We start from the raw sequence: 12,514 nt of genomic DNA, 5'->3' as shown, positions 1-12,514 counted from the left end.
ATCCTCTTTAGCCTTGGAGAGCTTTAATAAATCAGGCTCATTGTTTCATAAATGCACATAAATATATATACATGGTATACAATCACAGAAATAATAATGTATGCTACTTTCTTCACCAACAACCTATTATCCCTTTGCTTATATTGATCTGCACATATTTAAATCAATCACTTTAAAGAACAATACTTATACAACAGAAGTGATATTCTTAGCACAGCCATAACTGGTTGATGTTGAAGCAGTGTGCATTATCATTAGCAATCAATAACACTGGTCAACAAACATTTTCTTGCCAAACAGATTGAAGTCATTTTAGCTTTTGTTTGATGCACAGATTCCACATATGGTATTGGCTTTGCTAGATTGGCTCTAGTTTTTGAAATAATGACCTCAATAATAACCTCAAAGAAAACTAATGAAACATGGAAATTAGGCAAAATTAAACTAGATATGCCTACGTATACAAAATTAAATTTTTGAAAGACTTAATGTAAATATATTCTATATTCTGTATATTTACAGAACTAATCACAAAGAAGTCATTGATAAGCTCAGTTTGTATGATTTCCTTTATGCTGATGATCAGGACGGCTCCAGCAGTATTCTGCCATCATGTGTCTCTCCCATCTGATACCTTTCTTCCATCACCTTTATATCTTGATGGATCCTCTCCCCTTGTTCCTCACTGATATCACCAAGGTTTTCTGGAAATGTTTGCATATGGAGATAGTTTTCATGTTTTCCCTTGGAGGCCATGTCACTTTCTTCCAGTGATCCTGCTTTGCTCTTCTATCCCACAAGCAGATGAAACATGGGGACTTTGTGTATTCACTTTGTGTCCAAGTAGGAAGTTCACCATTTTTATATCAACACATATGGACCATTGGTGTTCATGTAGCAAAGCTTTTGTAAGCTTTTGTAACCATTTTGATATTTTCATATTCTTATTCAAGTTTTGTTGAGTGACAATAGGAATTGATGCATAGCAGTTACCATTATGAAGTAAAACAGATTTCAAACTTTGAGTGGAACTGTCTATGAAAACCGGTCAGTCTTCTGCTCGGTATTCTGGTCCTCCCATATGGGCTAGTAGTCCAGGGATGTTACAACACAAAGTCTCCATCTTCACTGAAATATGGTCGGAGTGCCTCCTCTCTTGTCCTATAAACAGTTATTTTAGCTTCCGCTCTCAGTTCTTTTCTTTTAGCCCGGATGATAAAAGTTCAGATGATTGTTGTGACAGACTTAGGTCATGTATGAAATCATTGAGCTCTTCTTGGGAGAACTGCTGGTTTGATGAAACATATTCACTTCATATTCACTGCTAACTCCTGGATTACACTCCCTGTATATCCTCCATGTCGGATACAGGAATATCAGGGACTGAACACTGCTATGGGAACATCAGCACCATGCCGCACAGGTCGTCTTGCTGATTCCATATCACCGTACTCCCACTTGTGTTTCTTGTAATGATTGAAACCTTTTACATTCATTGCACAGAAATAACAATCATTATGATGATTTCTGGGCTCTCCCCATACCATAGGTACAGCAAATTTCACACTTTTCAGTTTTCCATTTTTCCACTGACGTAGACACTCTACACAAGCTCTGCATAACATATGGGGAGCCCAATACTTATCTTGGTTCTCCAGTTTATTATCAAAATATACAAGATACGCTTGTTTCACAAATTCTGTAATGTTTCTTCTCACCACAAATGTAGCAAAATACATTTGGGTCATTTATACAACTTATAGAACTCATATTTCTGTAAAAAAGAAAATGTATGAATAAAAAGAAGGCAAATGAAAGTTTCATGAAAATAATGCTACATTTATCAAAAATAATGTAACACATCGGTGTAAATAAAGATTGATAATATGCTGTGTTAACATTTGTTGTGGGTAAAATCATCTATTCCGATTCCTGTATCACAAGAACTAGAGCCAATTCAATGAAACTGATGTCATTTCAGACTTGAAATACAATAAATATACCGAAAAATCCTTTTATTGAGTTGTGTTATCATTAACTTAATATAGTGTGAAATCCATGCCAGAGGGCTTTACATAATCCATATAAAACATTCTCTTTACATGTTATACAAGAATAATGTATACCACAATATGACTAAACATTAACACTAATAGCAATAATGGGAGATACTTTTGTATTATACAAAATTAAGGTCATAACACATTTTATTCTAATTATTACCTAAACAACACCCATAGGGCTCTATTTATAAAACATTGAATCTGACATTCCCTGGTGTGAATCTTCCAGCTCCATGTGTTTCAGCGGTAGTGATTGATTACCACCAGGGAATGTTTGAGAAATTTGTTTCATAAATAGTGCTCATAGAAGGCACATAACTAATTTGATAAATACATGTATAAAGAAATGTAATATTAGAAAGAATGATAGTAATTATTCCATCTATTTACAACTATGCATCAAATCTATCAATTCATGAAAATTGCCTGAATTGGATTGCAAGAACTGATCAATCACTAAGTAACAATGCATTGGATTGTATTATCTGAATATCTGTAATTCTAATTAACTTTATTTTTACCTTGTGTAATAAAATGGTTCAATCATTTCACTGATTGATTTTATTCTTTTATCTTAATTACTAATTTATTAAAAGTCTGTCTGGCGAATCCTATTAGCAGCAAATGAAATGATTGAACCATTTTGTTACTCAAACTAAAAAATAAAAGTAATTACAATTACAGCTTTTTTAATTTTACAATACAACAATCCAATGCATTCTATTCATCAGTTTCTGCAATCCAATCAATTAAATTTTCACAAATTATTAGGTGTGATGCATTATTATAAAGAGATGCAATCATCAATAAGGCATCATATTTTCTATTAAAAAATACCATATTTATTTATCAAAGTCAGTTCTGTGCCTTCTAACAGGTTAAACCTACATTTATTTTTTTTTTATCTTTATATTTATTTGTAAATAATCCCAGGACCAGTAGTTGTTCAATCTTTTGTAAAGTATTATGTAGTAGTATCAATTGAAATGTTAAAAACATTTTTTATTTATTATGTATATATTTTGTATTATTACATTTCTGTTGCTTTTTGTTTTATTTATTTGTAGTTTGTTGTAGTCTGTTACTGTTATATATTTTGTTTCCCTGAAGAGGCCCAGAACACGTTGGTTTTCCCTGTCGAAAGGTAATTCAATTTTACCCTGGACCATATTAAGTGGATTGGTACTGATATTTCTTTTTCTGCACAGAAGTTAGGACCAAAGCTCCAATCCAGAGGAAGAAAGAAAATGGCGGCGCCTGTGCTGAAACAGCGATAGGTGAGTGCAAAAGAAATGTGATCAGGTAGGTAAGGGTATTTTTTAGCAGAACTTTGCCCGTGCCTTTTGCAATGAATGACCCCTTAAAAAAAGTATTTAATGTCACTTTACTGCTCTATGGGACAGGACACGCCACAACTGTTTTTTTTTATTGGGGTACATGGGCAGCAGTTTTAGAAATATTTAATATATTATATATATGCTAATTTATACGGAACATTCTAGGTGGACTCCATATTTAAAGCTCCAATAACCCAGATTGCAAAGAAAAGGGGGTTCTTTATGTGGTCCCCAGGGGCAAAGAGTTGCTTAGATGATCCAGTGGGGGAGCCAGGCAAAAAAGAATTCACAGGATCAGATCCCAGCATTTGCATGTAATGGAAGTCATTGTCCTTTTGACATATCAGTATAACTATTTGTAGGTTCTCCAATTTATTTCCCTTTTAGGGTTTTACCTTAAACTGTGCACTCCAGGAACATGGAGGGAATATATCTTGGATCTAAGTATTCCATGTTGAACATTAATCATGCGGTTAATTTTATTTCAAATGTGTTGGATGTAAAAAAAAAATCAGATCACCAGAATGCATTGACTCACAACAATCATTATTGCAGCTGCCTTTGGGCACAGCATTATTATTGATGGAGGTAAACAAGTCCCCATGAGCTCAATCTAATGACCGTTATTAAACCACTCTAAAATTCCATTGTGTAACGGAGAAAGGAACTGAACAATAACACAATGCTGCAATGCAAGATTTCCTCGGACATAATAGCAATCATCAATCAGCAGCAACTTGCAAGAATTAGAACAGCATGATAAGCAAAAAGAAGCAAAATATCCAAGCAATTGTTATCAAAAGGTTTGCTGATATGAACTATATATGCTGCCTAATATTCTTTTTTATCTGTGTACCCCCTGTACCTGGAGGTAGGTATTCACACCAAAGGTAAATGCATTGCGGGTAAGTTTATATTCCAGGAGAGCTAGAAAAAACTCATTTTGTTTTACAACATTTTGACTTGTTTCACTCAAAAATTCTTTTATTACTGTGATCCCCCTATCATGGGGTATGCTCGACTAGAGCTACCAAACGGCAGACCTTCTAGAGCTACCAAACGGCAGTAATTCCTTCTAGAACTGTGAAGGGGTTGGGAGTATCCTTTAAGTAGGATGGCAAGCTTATTGCGAATAGTCATAAATAGTCGTCGATCAAAAGACTGGCCTGGGAGGCAATACTTCCAATTCCCGACACAATCGGGAGACCTGGATCTTATGAATTTTTGGTAAGAAATAAAATTTAGGATTTTATTATCTTTGTTTTTCGCTGTAGTGAATAATATGTAATACTCTTGATAATATTATTGAATTTGTTCATGATCAATTTTTTTGTACCGTTCCGATATCCTTAATATTTTAAGGCACATGTGTCTATATTGTTCATTATCTATAATTACAATGTTTCAGCCTTTATCAGATGGTTTGAGTGTAATTTTAATATGTATAGATCTATCTATCCCTTTCTCTCTATCTCTATCTATCTATCTATCTATCTATCTATCTATCTATCTATCTATCTATCTATCTATCTATCCATCTATCTATCCATCTATCCTATCTATCTATCTATCTATCCCTCTATCTATCTATCTATCTATCTATCTATCTATCTATCTATCTATCTATCCCTCTATCTATCTATTTTTTACATTCTATCTATTTTTCATTCCATTCTCATACCTTTACTCAATAGCTATGTGGTTGGAACACATATGGAGGATACAATAAACAAATTTAAAACAATCTTCTAAAATGAAGTCTTATTTTATTTTTTTTATTTTTTTTGTGTTTATTTAAAACATGATGACTGATGATACACCATCATCAAACATTAATCATCTACCTATATTTTTTTGTGTATTTGAACCTTTTAGACAATAATACATAAACATAACTGCAGACTATACACAAGAATTTGGCTTTATTCTAATATTTATTGTATATATATATATCAATTTTATTAACTGACCCTGAAAAAAAAACAATACATAACATAAAAAATAAACAAGCAAGCATTGATCCCAAGTTAGGATTAGGAAAACAAATACTGTAGATTCAGTGAGATGAAGTGAGGGAGTTACCGAAGGCACCAAAAGTTGTCAGCCTACAGACTCCAGTGATGAATACGTATTCCTCCCATGTATATTGTATATATACTATGGCTCCATTCGGCACTTTTAATGATCACATGGTATATAAAAAGAAGATTTTTCATTTTCTGACAAAAGTAGAGAGAATACTTTACTTTTAATCTTACAGTCCAATCGTCCAATCTTCTATCTTTTTTTGGATCCTCAGTATGAGTGATGATCATAGCTTTTTCCACAATTGTTCCATTTTCTATTATGTTCTATCTGTCTTTAATCAGGTTTTATCCTTTGCCTAAATGATTCTCAGGAAGTTTTTGTTCAGCCTTTATTCTGCATTTGTCTCATTTACTTGTTGCTGTTTTGTTGGTAAATGCACTGAATTAGAATTAAAGGATTCTAAGGAGTGTGAATAAAACAGATCCTGCGTGTTATCAGCTTCCCACTGACTGCAATGCTGAAACACAAAAAACTTAATGTTGAATGTTTTACTTTTCTTTCTTTGATAAAAAAAGTTTTTTTCCTTGTTGGGTAAATAGAAAATTTTGCAAAAGTAACTTATAAATCTACCTATTGCAACAGGCAGGTGTCACCGGGAACTTATCCCTTCTCTTGATAAGTCTTTTACTACATTTCTGTGTGTAGCCTTAAAGCTTGTATTCAGAACTTACCTAATTGTGGCTGGAATGGAGAGGGGCTAATGCTCTGGCCATTTTTCCTTTTTTTTTGCATCTGTGTCCCAATGTGGAGATTTCTCTTCAATTTTATTGAAGAACAAAGAAGATAGAGTCAAAACACTTTTTTTTTAACAATGTGAGTAGCGATGGTCGAATTTGCCTATGTTCGGTTTGCTAAATTGATCCCAGCACTTGGATTGAATCCCATTGAAGTAAATGACAGAGGCAAATTCAACCACTACATAGAGCCAGTTATACACTCAGCCAGTTATGCCAGTGGACTGGGACTTCCACATCCAATGATATTGATAACCAGACCCTTCAATAGGCTTGGGACCTTCCTAGAAAGGAAATAGGACAGTGTAAAGTCTGTAATCAATTATTATTATTATTACACAGTATTTATATAGTGCCATCATATTACACAGTGCTGTACAAAGTCCATAGTCGTGTAACTAACTGTCCCTCAAAGGAGCTCACAATCTATTGTCCCTACCATAGTCATATGTCATTAATATAGTTTAAGGTCATTTTAGGGGGAAGGCAATTAACTTAACTGCATGTTTTTGGGGTGTGGGAGGAAACCCACACTGACAACCTGCAAACTCCATGCAGATAGTGTCCTGGCTGGGATTTGAACCTAGAACCTAGTGCTGCAAAGGCTGGAGTGCTAACCCCTGAGCCACTGTGCTGCAATATTATTAATTAAACTATAAATCAATTATCAATATTTAAACTTGTTTAGCCAATCAACTGAGAAAAACTATCCATGGAACAAGAAATCTTACCGGCAGGATCACACAAGGTGTTGTCAGAATGGGGGCTGCAGCGTCCTGGAGAAGGGTTGTCATTAGATGGATAGATCATCAGAGGACATCAGACTTCCTATGGATGGGTTGATTGATCATTGCTGGGCACTTTATACATCGCAGAGTTCTGCAAAGTGAAAAAAACGATGAATACAATTTTTGTTTCTAAACATGTGTTGTGTTTCTTTCTAGAATTTTGTAACCCTGAGAATGGATAAGAGGTACTATGCGCCAGTGTGAAGGGATGAATATCTGGGGGCCCCCTTCTTAAATAAAGGGTTCCAGGTTCTAAATTAGCCCCTCATCTGCAGACCCCCACAACACAGGGTCAACATTGTGAGGGGATCGTTCCTCCAACTTTGGCCTTTGCCACCATTGGGGCAGGTGGGGAGCTGGTTTTTGCAAGAGCAGAAGGAGCTATACACTTTCTGCCACCTTCCTTTTTGAGAACATTAGATTTCAGAGCACCTTTCATAGATAGAAGAGGGAGCTTGCTGTTCCATATTTTATCCAAAAAAGTTCTAAGCCTATTGAAGGGTCTGGTATTAAAATTGTGTATGGAAGGCTACCTTGATTTTTTATAAAAGTTTGGGCATATCTGGCCATTTGACTATGACAGCTGTTACAGTCTGCCAACAGAATTGGCTGAGCTATGCTATACTTGTCATTCATATTTATAGCATATGGTGCTGTGCTGAATCTGATCACTGAGCTTTGGAGATGTTTAGCTTTATTTGTTTCGGGCCCTATGACTGATGGGGTCAGTTTTGATCCATACACCAGCACTAAATATGAGCAAGGATGTGAATTTTTGGTCATGATCATGTGTGGTCATCAATGGTCATGTGTGGTCATCAATGGTCATGTGTGGTCATCAATGGTCATGTGTGGTCATCAATGGTCATGTGTGGTCATCAATGGTCATGTGTGCCTTCCTGTCCCATTTTCAAGCTCTTCCTAAATGCTTTCCTACATATAACAAAAGTTCTCACCAAAATTAAACAGGGAAAAAATTACCTAAAGTTGGACTTTGACCAAAAATATATTTTAATTTCCTCTCAGTGTCTATTTACAGCACATATAGCTGACTGAGTTAAAGAAATGACTCAATCCTCTGCCTTGTACCTAAAACTGAGTTATATGACGTTCCAGCTAGAGTGAACAAGCACAGCTGGGTTTATCTTCTAAAGTAAGCAGTGACAAAGTTTACTATGACTCTCCACTGGGAACCTCTAGACTTGGGCAATGGCTAATAAATTTTGGGACCATTTATTGTGCAGGTGTGGCCATGGGGCTATGGGTGTATCAGGAGGCAGCAAACAACATCTTGCTAAGGTATGTGTGAAGTTGTGGTATAAGGATTTTCTACCTTTTGAGAACAGTGGGGCTTATACACTTTTCTTTATTAGTGTGAATGTATGTATAGATGTATAAACAAGTGAAAGTCTGTAGCTAGCCGAGCATCAATCATTCATTAGAGATGTAATATCCCAATCAATTGGTCTGGGTGCCAAAGCCTTTAGTGTCCAAAATTGTACTACATCAAGAAGAACGAAGAAAAAAGATAGGCTTCTACAAAGGCACCATAAGTTTATAGTAATTATGTATAAAAACAGTATGATTTTATTATTCTTTGAATACAAAGGACTTTAAAACAATAATAAGCGTATGTTACAAATTGACATGATAAGGGGCTCTATTCACACTATATAGGTAAGTAATAGATTTTACAGACTTGCGTATACCTCTTGAAACAAAGAACGGGGTCTTATCCTGAGGAGTTTCGCCCAATTAGGCTTCCTTAGGGGACATATAGACACCCTAGGGCTGTAATAATGTTTAAATTAGACATCATAGTTTGCAAAGATAAAAAACATTTAATTTCTGAAACATACAGTATTTGCATCATCATTTACCCAGACAGTCCACAGTAACTTCATATACATAATCTCAGTATCATTAGGTGCATATAAAATATTCTAAGGTAGAGTAACCCTTGCAATAAACAGGGTGTACAGAGGTTGTCCCAATGATAATAAAAATACTTGGACTTACTATGATACAGTGTTAGATTTGAGCCAGTTCAATTATAATTGATATAACAATTACATCGTCTTCTTGGAGTAGTACAGAGTATGGATGTGTAGCCAAACCTTTTGTTTTTAGTTTTAGAATAGGGGTTAAAGAAAAAAAAAATGCCAGCCAGATTATTTTTTGCTGACTGGGTACCATTGGAGAATTACCCTTCATATCCTGTTCTAGGAAGAAGGAAATTAGAAGTAATTTTCAAAAATGAACGGTAATCTGCTTTTAGACAGTTGTCTCCAGAAGAGGTGCTTCGATTGGAAACATTCTAACAACAATCTTTTGTTTTGGTGGCAGTTATAAACTTTTGGACTTTTCCTTACCTGTGGTGACTTTTGCCAATTGGGACACAGACCACAGCCTTGACAAACCTTTAATAAAAACTAATGGAAGTTCACACCCTTCAAAAAACATCTAAAACCTAAAAATAGGCTTTGCTCACTATTTTAAAACAAAATCCCTTAAAATGAACTGCAGATTGCAGGAAAAAATTAATTCTGTAAAAGTAAAGTACATTTGCTTACCAGACCCATGGCCCGGGATTTGAAAAAATGCTTTCTTGCACACCTGGAACGTCTGGTAGAATCTCCATCTTTAAACACCTCCTGGTATGGTAACCCCTCACCCACAACAAGCACCCAGTAAGTCAGTAGCGTCTTCCTGGAGTAGACTGGCAGGATCAGGTGCTGAAAATTGGATCCCACCATCATGCTTCTGGAACTAGAACAAATTATCTACTATTCTAACTTCTAACACTTCTCATTGTAGTCATTTTGACCTTTGGAGGACCATACTGTCCATATAATGTCTCCTATTATTAGCCTGCTAGGTTTACTTATTTAATGTGATGGTTTTGGTAAATCAGAGTTCATAATATTATAGTCAGGTCAAACAAAGGTCATGTCTGATTGCTTGCACTAAGATCCTGAACTTTAAACATGATCATTACCTTTTTACCTTTCCTGGAGAAATCTGTATACGTCTATGATCCCAGCAAGTAACTTGTCAAACTCCCATGTTCTTCTTCTCACCAGAAATATCTCCTTGAAATTCCTTCTTTACCTCTTGCACCCACGTATCTTTGAAGTTGCGTTCAGAGAATTTAGATCTGTTTTCTTCAGCCTGGACTAACACAAAATCAAACCCAATAATAATATTCTCCCTCTCGGAGAACAAATGATTCTGAGTGCGAAGAGCCCGAGACGCTCTTGTGCTGCTGTGATTAATAGTGAATCTTGTGTCGGAATGTAGATTGAATTTTATATTAGCATAAATCAGTATTTTCAAGAATAAGAGACTCCATACAGGAGGCTTTTGACATTCAATATCGCTTCCATAAATTATTCATTCAGTTGTTCATTTGCTCGCTGTTCGAGGCTTGTTACAGCAGCTATTTTCACTTGAAAGATATCCTTGGAGGCGGCTAGGAACAATTGTGAGCTATTAGCATTTTTTAGTGATTCAGCGTTTTTTGTCTTGAAATAACTAGATACCTGTCATAAAAGTACAGAATATGTACATACGCCTTCATTTACCAAAAAAAAAGGCGCACTTAACAGTCAAGCTGAGTATTAGGCAAGGCTGTAGGTCATAAATGTCTATATTTTGGACAGACTGTCACTTTCTTAGACTTTCTCTGTATCTCATTTGCTATCTTTCTTGACTGACACCTTGTCAATTTGTTATCTTCATGTAGAAAAGTTTTATTATAACATATTACAGTATGGTTTAACATAAAATAGAAACCTTCCAACTACTTATACAAGTTACTAATTGGTCATTCGTTCTCCTAATTAAATGTTTTCCTTTGTTATTGTACATTAGGGCTGGAAGCAGCCAATATGCATGGTTAGGTCATAGCCTGGTCAAGATCAATGGATCTAAATCAATGTTTCTCAACCAGGGTTCCTCCAGAGGTTGCTGGGGGTTCCTTGAGCAATCAGCAGTTTGCACCTCTCAGGTCAGTGTAAGTGACCCCCAATGTTCTTTTTGGCTATTTGTAAGGGTGACATTCTTCCCAATGGCCAGCTGTGGTAATTATAGACGGGGTTCCCTGAAGAGCTGAAAGTTATTTCAGGAGGCCCCCATGTTAAAAAATTTGAGAAACACTGAATTAGAAGTTTGCTGATCCTCAAGGCTAGGAAGCCAAAGGTGGCATGTCCAATATATACAACTTCAAGATGCAAAACTAAGCCAACTTGGCCATTTTGGATACTCTTACCTCCCTGGCTGTATTCCTGAGTATGGCTCAGGGTTCATTTTCAGTACCAAAATCAGTAACCCCAAGCCACACTCGGGGTGTTATTGTAAAGGGCTTACCTGGTCCCCATGAGCCTTCAGCATCTTCCGACCATGCCAGCCCAGCATCTGTGTCCCCTGGCCTTGTGTTCCTGGCGTAATCAATGAAACGTGTGAGCGTGCGGGGAGGTGCACTGGGGGGGCGTGACCTGGCAGGAAATTTAAAACAATGTACCACTTTGACATGGAAAATAACTAACCATACCAGACCACCAGGGAAGTTAAACAGGATTTTGTTTCTATAAATGATAGTGATGTGGCAAATCTATTGGAGCACAGGTGACTTTTGGACTTTATTTCATCTGTAAAATGTGTTTACACCAGTCTGTCCATGCAGTCAAATTGGATTTGTAAAGCATAGTGGATGTGCACCAGTCTGGCAAAACAAACAATTGCATTAAAGAAGAAAACTACAGAACTCGTCCATAACAAAGATGATGTGAGCTGTGAATGAGCTCAGGATTAGGGATGAGCGAAAATTTCCTCGAAGTTGGGTGAAATTTTGCAAAGCCATAGGAAATCCCTATAGGAGGATTATTGTGGCTGCATTCATAAATACAGCCATGGGAATCCTCCTGTCAGTGAGCGATCCCCGGGCACTACAGGTCAGGGCAAGCCGTCATTCTGACCTGTAGTGCCTGGGGATCTCTCACTGAGAGGAGGATTCTCACAGCTCCCTTCATAAATGCAGCCGCAATACTTCTCCTCTCAGAGTGAGTCATACGGCTTGCGTTTATACATGAACGCGGCCGTGGGAAAAATCATAGGATTTTTCCCATGCTGCATTCATACATGAGCAGCCAGCCGTGAGACTCACACTCCTGTGTTCTTGGATAGAGAAACTCTATTCAAGAACACATACAACTAGTAAAGGGCTGCAAGAGCAATCAGGAGCTGATAGATCCGCCCCCTTGACTGTCCCAAAAATTTGGTCCCGAATTTAATAATTTCACTCGCTCATCCCTACTGAGGATGTTCATTACTGATATGTTTTTGAGCAGCTTATCTTTACAAATGATTTCTGTAGTAAACTGTACAACTATAGATACATATACATTGCAAGTAGGTAGGTGTTTAAGGTAGAGAGAACTGTGTATGTCCATTAGTTCCAAAAATATCTTCTCCTGGCTGTTACGTATTTTTTATGTAACTTTACA

General features: G+C 36.4%; 1 long non-coding RNA gene across 1 annotated transcript; it reads right to left on the bottom strand.

Annotated features, from left to right (window-relative positions):
- Positions 1-5,321: 5,321 nt before the first annotated feature.
- On the bottom strand, positions 5,322-10,222 carry LOC140342423 (uncharacterized). The gene is made up of 3 exons (XR_011923082.1): positions 10,009-10,222; positions 6,954-7,101; positions 5,322-6,506 (listed from the first exon to the last, which is right to left on the bottom strand). It is a non-coding gene; the product is annotated as an uncharacterized lncRNA (long non-coding RNA).
- Positions 10,223-12,514: the final 2,292 nt, after the last annotated feature.

This window comes from Pyxicephalus adspersus, chromosome 12 (assembly GCF_032062135.1).
Source record: "Pyxicephalus adspersus chromosome 12, UCB_Pads_2.0, whole genome shotgun sequence".
NCBI classification, from domain to species: domain Eukaryota; kingdom Metazoa; phylum Chordata; class Amphibia; order Anura; family Pyxicephalidae; genus Pyxicephalus; species Pyxicephalus adspersus.
This window is presented reverse-complemented; position numbering and strand designations above follow the sequence as displayed.